This window comes from Arachis ipaensis, chromosome B01, assembly GCF_000816755.2.
Source record: "Arachis ipaensis cultivar K30076 chromosome B01, Araip1.1, whole genome shotgun sequence".
NCBI classification, from domain to species: Eukaryota; Viridiplantae; Streptophyta; class Magnoliopsida; order Fabales; family Fabaceae; genus Arachis; species Arachis ipaensis.
In genome coordinates this window covers 111,350,470-111,360,559 of record NC_029785.2, presented here as the reverse complement: position 1 = coordinate 111,360,559, position 10,090 = coordinate 111,350,470, and positions in this window count along the sequence as shown.

Sequence of the window (10,090 nt, the reverse complement as noted above, 5' to 3'; positions counted from 1 at the left end):
AGTAACGTGTGAGAGTAATCAAGGCCATCAAATCAATTTTGAGTTTTCTCTCTCTTATTACCAATGCAATTAAATTCATTCACTTTGAAATCCATTCCAAAGTGGGAGTGGGCATCCATGGAATGCATGCAACATCTTCTTTCTCTTTTCTTTTAATTTCGGATCATGAAGATGTTGGGTCAAGAGGAAATTATTTTGGGCTTCTCAAATGTTCCTTGGCCCAATTATCTTGCTAACAAAATAAATATTACAGCCACATATCATATATCTTATTGCACAAGGCTGGATATTATTATTATCACATTGGGCTTGATTTTCTTGTTGCCCAATACCAAATCTGCATACCTCAACAAAATTGTTAGAAGATCAATTTATAATTAGGTTAATGATAACCAAAAATTAAATTAATAATTTTGTAATATTTGATCATCACCATAATCTCAAGTTTTTCAAACTCAACAATCTTCTCCTTGATGACAAACATTATTAAAGCTTGAATTGAAACAGGGTAAGGATTAAGAGTACTCCTTTGAAGATTTTGGATCCTCCCCCTTTCAATTTGTCACATAGCTCCCCCTTGATATGTGCTATTTTATTAGTGGGAGTATTACCTGTAGCAGTCTTAAAATCAAGCTTAATATAGTTCTAAAAAATATAATGTATTCAACATATAGAACTTAAAAATGTTGAACAGCTTGATTTTTGAGCAGATGAGTAAGGTAAACAAAACCTGATTTGTTATCTTCTAAATAATTTTTCTACTCAACATAACAAATCATGCTAGAGTACTTTCAGAGTACATAACAGCAAATAAACCAGATCCAATCATTCTTAAATCAACATGTTCACAAATATTTCCTGCCAAGTAACATTTCTTGCCAAACAAAACAACAATTCAAGCTCAATGAAGCATTTTCTGAGATTTAATATTAACAACAAAGCTTCATAAAAATTGGCAATGAAAATCAGATCTGAAAGAATTAGAGCACAAGTAAATTTAGAGCATGATAAAGCATAAATTAGAGCATAAGCCAGAAATCAGAGTATAAGCCATAGAGATAAAAAATTTGAGCACAAGCACAAGGGTAATCATTAATCATTCAGATTTCAGCCCCTGTTTTCAGTTAAACCAGAGAGTCAACCCTGTTTCTTTTCCATAAAGTCAGCCCTGTTTCTTTTCTCCTTTTAATTCCTCCCCCTTTTATCATCAATGGAGGTCCTGCAACATAAATGAAAATAACATGCTAAAATACAAAGTATTTGTTTAAACCATAACAAAAAGGTCCAGAGTATCCAAGTCTAGTCAATCTAACAACATAAAAACAGTATACAAAAAATAGAAAATCAGAAATTGTTCAGAACACGAGCAGAAGTGAGCCTAAGCATCAGACATATTCACATCAGAATCATAAAAGTCATTGTCTTTATTAGAGGGAACCAGATCCTTTTCAAAGCTTTGGAGAAGCAGATTGATCCTTTCATGACACTTGTTCCAAGCCTTTTCAGTTTGGTAAGCTTGCTTCCGAGCTTCTTTATAGGAACATGCCATCAGTTTGGACATATGTGAGAGCTCAGTAACAACGTCCTTGAGTGACTTAGGAAGCTTAGATGGCTCAGATGGTCCACTTTCCTAATCACTATCAACTGACATGGCTGGCATTGAGCTTTTGCCTTTGTTACCTTTTCCCGATCCAGAAACTCCTCCTTCTTTGATGGTAGACACCCTGTTTTCTACAGGCTCATTCAACAAATCAACATAAAAATGTTCAAATATACATGTGAAAAAAATACCATAAGGCTGATTTGCCTTTTTATCACTATGTATGCAGTTCCACATATGACGAACCATTAAATATGCAAATGAAATAGATGAAGAAGAGAGAATAGCAAATAGAACCAGGGTATCATACACAGTAACTCTCTGAAAAGAACCGCTTTGTGGCATAAGAATGTGATTTACAATGCGGTGAAGGAGGGCTCTTACTGAACCAAGTGCATTATGAGTCAGAACAGTACCATCCAAGGCAGAGAAATTTTCGCAAACCTGAGTAAGGGCTATCTGATAAGAGATGCCAACCTGAGAGTCCCACTTTCCTGACATGTAAGTAGTGGCCCCTTCATCAGTGTACCCTAAGGCAGCGCTGATGGTCTCTCTGTTCAGAGTTAAATGAACCTTCTTGACATAAGAATGAATTGCTCCGTCATCGTACATCATATTTGCATAGAACTCGCAAACAAGATTTGGATAGACTGACTTCTGAATCTGGAACAAAGGAGTCCACTTGAGATTATCAAAAAGAGTAACAAATTAATGCCTTTTGCACTCAGGGTTTCCAAATTGACAATGTGAGAAGCACACAGATATCGGTTGATCAGAACTTGACCATGAAACTCGTAGGTCGTGCAGGAGTTGAATCGTGCTGGATCAAAGTGAGAGTGACTTTTGTTGAACTTATTCTTGAAGTCCAAAGAATCCAGGTTTGGAGGTTCTCTTGTGTTGCACAGAACATAACCTTTTGACCTTTGAGAGCTTCGGCCAGATGGATGAGGAGTTAATTTTTGTGAAGGTGAGGGAGGTGGAGAGGACTATGACTCATCTTCTTCTTCTATCACAAGCTCTTTTTCCTTTCCAATCTTCTTACGAGAAGAGGTTTTCTGAGCAATGACTTTCCTCCTCATGGCTTCGGTTGATTGAGAAGAAGGGGATGAAGATGAAGCAAAATGTATGTGAATATGGGTGTGTGTTTGGGGAGTAGTAGAGGAAGGAGGAATTTTGGAAGTAGGGATTCAGTTACTTCTTCTGGATGCCAACTTCTTTTCATGATAGAAAAATAGAGAGAAGGGTGAGAAGATGAAGGGATGGCCGAATGGATTGGTGAATGGAGAGAAGTTATAACTGCATTTAATGTTGAGTGAAAGGAGGGATAATGGAATAATGGGCAATAAATGTCACGGTTATTATCAAGGAAATCTTTTAAAATATAAAAAGTAACTGAAGATCTTTTCCTTGAAACAAGGGAGGGAGTAAGGAAAAAGATTTTGATTTGACATTAACTCCCCCTATAAAGATATGATGTGATAACCTCCATAACTTATTAATAAAAAATAATGAAGAGTTCAAACGGGCCAGAATCAAGGAGTGGATCAGCAGAGTTTGGTGAGCCTTGAGTTTAGCAACGCTTGTGATCAGTCTCCCCCTGATTCCTTGCTTGTTCACTACCTTCCCAAATTTGTCTACTTCCAACCTACGAGACAAAAATAAACAGAATCAATAAAATCACAATTTATCAACAAAACTTAGATCCAGCATACCCAAACTGTTACTCAATGAACAGAACCTTTCTTCACTCAGAGATTTAGTGAATATATCAGCGAGTTGTTCTTCAGATTTTACAAATTGAATATCAATAGTACCTTTTGCACATGTTCTCTAATAAAATGATATCTAACCTCAATGTGCTTAGTTCTAGAGTGCAGAACAGAATTTTTAGAAATATTTATTGTACTCATATTATCACAGAACAAAGGTATACTATTGATTCTCAATTTATAATCCTCTAACTGAGTTTTTAACCAAATTAATTGAGAACAACAAGCAAAGGCAGATATATATTCGGCTTCAGCCATGGATAGAGCAACAGTGGATTGTTTCTTGCTTGACCACATGTTTAGTGAGCTTCCAAGGAAGCAACACATTCTGGATGTGCTCCTTCTATCCACCCAATCTCCCGCATAATCTGCATCACAAAACCCTACTGCACAGAAATCATTAGATCTAGGATACCATAAACCATAATCATATGTTCCCTTAATGTATCTAATGATTCTTTTGACAGCTGAAAGATGGGATTCTTTTGGGTGAGATTGAAACCTTGAGCATACACCCATACTTTAAACAATATCCGGTCTAGATGATGTAAGATACATGAGTGAGCCTATCATTCCTTTATACCGTGTTTCATCCACATCTTTGCCATTTTCATCCTTTTCAAGTTTAGTATTCGGATGCATAGGAGTCCCCATTGGTTTTGAATTTTCAAGGCCAAATCTCTTGATTAATTCTTTAGCATATTTTTCTTGGTGAATAGAAATACCACTAGGAGTTTGTTTAATTTGGAGACAAAGAAAGAATGCTAGTTCTCTCATTAAGCTCATTTCAAACTCACTAGTCATAAATTCTCCAAACTCTTCACACAAGGTTTCATTGGCCAAACCAAACACAATATCATCCACATAAACTTGAACAAGAAAAATATCATCATTAGACTCTTTGATAAATAAAGTAGCATCGGTGGTATCCCTTTGAAAATAATTTTCTAACAAGAAGGCACTAAGCCTTTCATACTAAGTTCTTGGAGCTTGCTTAAGCCCATAAAGAGCTTTTGAAAGTTTAAAAACATAATTTGGAAATTCTTTATTTCTGAAACCGGGGGGGTTGTGTCACAAATACTTCTCTATCTATAAATCCATTAAGGAAAGCACATTTAACATCCATTTGGAACATTTTAAAACCCTTATGGGCAGCATAGGCAAGAAGCAACCTAATTGCTTCTATTCTTGCTACCGGGACGAAAGACTCATCAAAATCAATACCTTCCTCTTGATCGTAACCTTGGGCCACTAATCTAGCCTTGTTATGAACAACACTGCCATCCTCACCCAATTTATTTTTAAGGATCCACTTAGTACCGGTTACCTTCTTACCATTAGGATTGGGTACAAGTGTCCAAACCTCATTCTTTTCAAATTGAGCAAGCTCCTCTTCCATAGCTTTAACCCATGAGGGGTCTTCAAGCGCTTGCTTTACATTGAGAGGCTCTAATTGGAACAAGAAAGCAATATTGCTTAGCTCAACTTGCTTCTTGCTTGAGGATCTAGTGGTCACGCCTTGGGAAGGATCACCAATGATAAAATTATGGGGGTAACCCTTCATAAACTTTCATTCTCTTGGCCTTTGAGGTAAGGATCTTCCTTAATGAGCTTCAACATTCTGATCTGTTCTGGATTCTCTTACTGGTTCAGGAGACAAAACTGAAATGTCTCCTCCATCCTGATGAGACAGTTTTGGAAGGACAGGTTCTTCACTTGGGACAGTTTTGAGATTTTCTTCACTGACTTCCTTGTTGACAATATCTTCACAACCTGCATCATTTTTTACCACAACACTTGGAATTGAATTAGTATCACAAAAAGAAACGTGTATGAATTTCTCTATGGTTCTATGTTCTTTGAGGTAAATTCTATATGCTTTGCTAGTGGTGGAGTATCCAACAAACATTCTCTCATAGGATTTAGGATCAAATTTTCCAAAATTTTCTTTATTGTTAAGCACAAAACATTTGCATCAAAAAATGTGGAAATACTTAAGATTAGGAGGGGTTCCTTTCCATAGCTCATAAGGAGTTTTCTTTAACCCTTTTCTAATGATAGTCCTATTTAAGATATAACAAGCTGTATTTACAGCTTCAGCCCATAGAAACTTTAGAACCTCATTTTCATAAAGCATAGCCCTAGTCATTTCTTGAAGGCTTCTATTCCTTCTTTCAACTACCCCCATTTTGTTGAGGAGTTCTAGGACATAAAAAATTATGAGCAATTCCAAAATCATCACAGAATTTTTCAAAATCTTGATTTTCAAATTCTTTTCCGTGATCACTTCTTAAGTGGGCAATTTTCAAAATTTTTTTCATTTTGAATTCTTTTACAAAGAGTTAAAAAGGCATGGAAAGTATCATTCTTATGAGCTAGGAAGAGTACCCAACCAAATCTAGAGTAGTCATCCACCACCACCAAACCATAATATTTACGTCCTAAACTTTGAGTTCTAGTTGGACCAAAAAGATCATTATGTAACATTTCCAATAGCCTTTTGGTAGAAATTCCATCTTTTGGTTTAAAAGAGGATTTTACTTGTTTGCTTAGTTGACAAGCATCACAAGTAATATCCTTATCAAATTTAATGTTTGAAATTCCTCTTACCAAATTTTTCTTAACAAGCTTAAAAATTTGGTACATGCTTGCATGATCCAATTTCTTATGCCAAAGCCATTTTTCAGATTCAAGTGATGTAAAGCATGTCACCTTTTGATCTTTTAAATCCTCAAGAGTCAATCTATACACATTATTATATCTTTTGGCTTCAAACAAAATTTCACCAGATTTTTCACAAATAACTAAGCAATCCAATTTTCTAAAAATAACTTCATAACCAAGATCACATAATTGGCTGATGCTTAGTAAATTGTGTTTCAAACCATCAACAAGTAAAACATCATTTATGAAAAAAGATAAACTTTTACCAACTTTTCCAATGGCCACTATTTTTCCTTTTCTATTATCACCGAAAGTGACAAACTCTCCATCATATTCATCAAGCTTAATGAAAAATGTTGCCTTTCCGGTCATATGCCTAGAGCATCCACTATCCATATACCACATATTGTCCTTTCGCTTGGATGCTAGGCAAACCTATAAAATAAGCTCAAGTGACCTTAGGTATCCAAATCTTTTTGGATCCTTTGACGTCAAACCATCTTCTTTGTCCCAAGCCATTATAGTCACAAATAATTTTATAAACTTTGTTTCCAATCATTCTTTCATCAAAGAAACATTGAATAGGAAAATGTCCATTCCGGTAGCATAGTCTACAAAATCTACTAGTTGCTGTTTTCACAAAGCTTGTTGGGTTTTGAGACCTTACATCATTTAAGGATGAAGCCATATTTGTAAAATTAGGTTTTTTAACAAATTTTGCAGTTTTATGAAAATCCAACCCAGCTTTATTATAGAGAGGTTTTTGACTAGCCAATAGTTGATTTAAATTTTTTGAACTTTGAGCAAAAGTGGCTAAGTCCTTTTTGTCGATTTACCTCTTTGAGTAGCTTCTCATTTTCTTCAAAATAATTTAGATATGCAACCACAGAATGCTATTTTTTACAACCTTTTATTTCAGCTTTCAACCGTTTGTTTTCTTCCACAAGATCAACAACGGTTTCAGCCTCTCTCAACTTTTCTTTAAGAAAACCATTTTCAGCTTTAAGAATTTCAATTTGAGACTCAAGATTTTGGTTTTCATTTAAGAAGCATTTAAATTTTTCAGAGAGGTGATCTATCATGAGATGAAGGTCTTCAGTGTCAGGGTGATAAAAAAACTATCTGTTCTACGTGATCTGCCATGAGGCAAGTTTGGGACTTGGTTTCTGATTCTTCATCTTCCTCAGAGTCATTTTCCAAGTTTTTCCAAGAAGTCATGAGTCCCTTCTTCTTCCCCTTTTCGGCTTCTCCTCCTTCTTTAGTTTTGGGCAATCAGATTTGAAGTGCCCAGCCTCTTTGCAGTTGTAGCAGATTACTTTGCTGAAATCCTTCTTCCTTGAGCTGCTTCCTCTGTTTTTTTCCTTTAGCTTCACTATTTTCCTGAATTTCTTAGCAAATAAAACAAAATCATTTTCAGATGAATTATCACTGAATTCATCATCCAGAGGGTTAGTAATAGATTTGAGGGCTATTCCTTTCTTTTTTGAATCTTTTTTCAAATATGTATTTTCAAAAGCAAGTAAATTTCCTCTCAAATCATCATAAGTCATAGAATCAAGGTCACTACTCTCAGAAATTACTATTGCCTTAATTTCCCACTCTTTTGTGAGACTTCTCAAAATTCTCCTCACAAGCACAGATTCAGGATACGTGATCTCCATAGCATCCAAGCCATTAATGATGATGATGTTCAAATAGTTCATCTATCGATTCTTCTTCCTTCATTGAGAACATTTCATATTCTCTATTTAGCATGTCTATTCTGGTCTTTTTTACTAGGGTTCTGCCTTCATGTGTGATTTGAAGTTTGTCCCATATTTTCTTTGTCGTTGTGCATCTTGATACCCGTCAGTATTCCTCAAAGCTGATTGCACAGTTGAGCAAGTTGATAGCTTTGGCATTGAGCTCCACCTTTTTTCTGTCTTCTTCAGTCCAGCTGGCTTCACCCTTGAGAGAGACCACTCCATCAGCTCCTGTGGAGGTTGGGAATTGAGGACCTTCTACGATAATCTTCCATAGTCTGTAATCAACTGACTGGACAAAAATCTTCATTCTTTTCTTCCAGTACGTGTAGTTCTTTCCATTAAAAAATGGAGGTCTGTTGCTTGACTGCCTTTCTGTCAGAATGTAGGCCACCAGGTTTGAGCCACTATTTTCTGCCATCAAGATCTTTTCTCCAAGCTGCAAAGCTTGATCTCTTTGAGACCAAGCTCTGATACCAATTGATGGTAATCAGTGGCTAAGAGAAGGGGGTTGAATCTTAGCCCTTTTTCGCTGTGTGTTACTTTCTGTCCTTTGAAATGACTTCAGGAGATTTTTCTTTGTTTTGTCTCGTAACTAGTCAAGAGACATTTTCTTTTTGTCTCGTAACCAGTCAGGAGATATTTTTTAATTTTGTCTCCGATGCAACAGAATCAGAAATGGAGTAGAAGAGAGAGAGAGAATCACACCAAGAAGTATCCTGGTTCAGCTACTAAGTGCAATGCATCCTACATCCAGTCTCCATCACAACTATGACAGAATTTCTCTATAATCATATAGATTACATACACCAATTCTCCCTAGGAACTACCATTCCTATCCGGGACAAGTCCAGAATCTATCTCCAATCCTGAACTTGACTTGGTCACCTACCAAGCTTTCAACTACTAAGTGCTAACCCAACTTGCAAGGGGATTCCCACAGAATCATGATACACAACACAGATGTACAAAGGACCTCTAGGACATCCATGGCTTTTTCTTTAATTTTGTACCCTCTGCCTCTTTTCGCTCACTGGTTTTTTCTTACAAATCTCACACTGTTTGCCTTTTTCACCATGAGACTCAAGACAGACAAAACTAAAAAAAATACAAAATGAAACACATTGAAGGAGAAGAACTTCTGTTAGCTTGGGTAGCTATGAGAACTCTGTACTTTCTCTCCTTGTCTCAAGCCTTGGCTGTTCACCCTTTTTATAAAAGGGAAAGCCTCCAAGGTTGAAACGGTTCAATTGAGCCAACTTCTTCTTCTTCAACACCAAAATCGATTCAGACAGAGAGAAGAGAGACGGAACCAAAAAGCAAAACCAACATGCAATTACCTCTCTCTCATCGCTTTTCTTCAAGTTTCATCAATCTGAGCCTTCCATCTTGACTTAGTCCCCAAGAAGGATTTCTGACCCTTGATGAATACTTGATCCTTGATAGCTCCTCCTGCTCCACTTTTGCTTCTTCCTCCACGTAGATACATTAGCTACCTTCTGTGATGAATGAAGAAAAAGTAGAGACGAGCTATACCACAGGGATCTTCTTCTCTGACCGAAATAGATTGCTACCATTTCTAGGTATGGAGATCTTGAGGCTTTTTCACCACATCTTACCTTTAGTGGTAAAGATCTCAGTCACGCCATACCTTGGATCTTCTTTTTGCTAAGGCCATCATCACCTTAGCCTGTTGCTTGTTCATAGCTTCTGTTCTTCTTCCTCTGATAGCTTGTATCTTCAAGCTTTCTTCACTATTAGTGAAGTGAATGAAACTAGAGAGAGAAGAGAGAGAAAAGTGAAAAGCTTTCAATACACTTAATGAATGAAATTAAAAGAAATTAATTTCTCACTCCCCATGCTTAGTAACGTGTGAGAGTAATCAAGGCCATCAAATCAATTTTGAGTTTTCTCTCTCCTATTATCAATGCAATTAAATTCATTTAATTCACTTTGAAATCCATTCCAAAGTGGGAGTGGGCATCCATGGAATGCATGTAACATCTCCTTTCTCTTTTCTTTTAGTTTCGGATCATGAAGATGTTGGGTCAAGAGGAAATTATTTTGGGCTTCTCAAATGTTCCTTGGCCCAATTATCTTGCTAACAAAATAAATATTACAGCCACATATCATATAGCTTTTTGCACAAGGCTGGATATTATTATTATCACATTGGCTTGATTTTCTTGTTGCCCAACAACAAATTTGCACACCTCAATAAAATTGTTAAAAGATCAATTTGTAATTAGGTTAATGATAACCAAAAATTAAATTAATAATTTTATAAATAATATTTTTAATAATCTTTGATCATC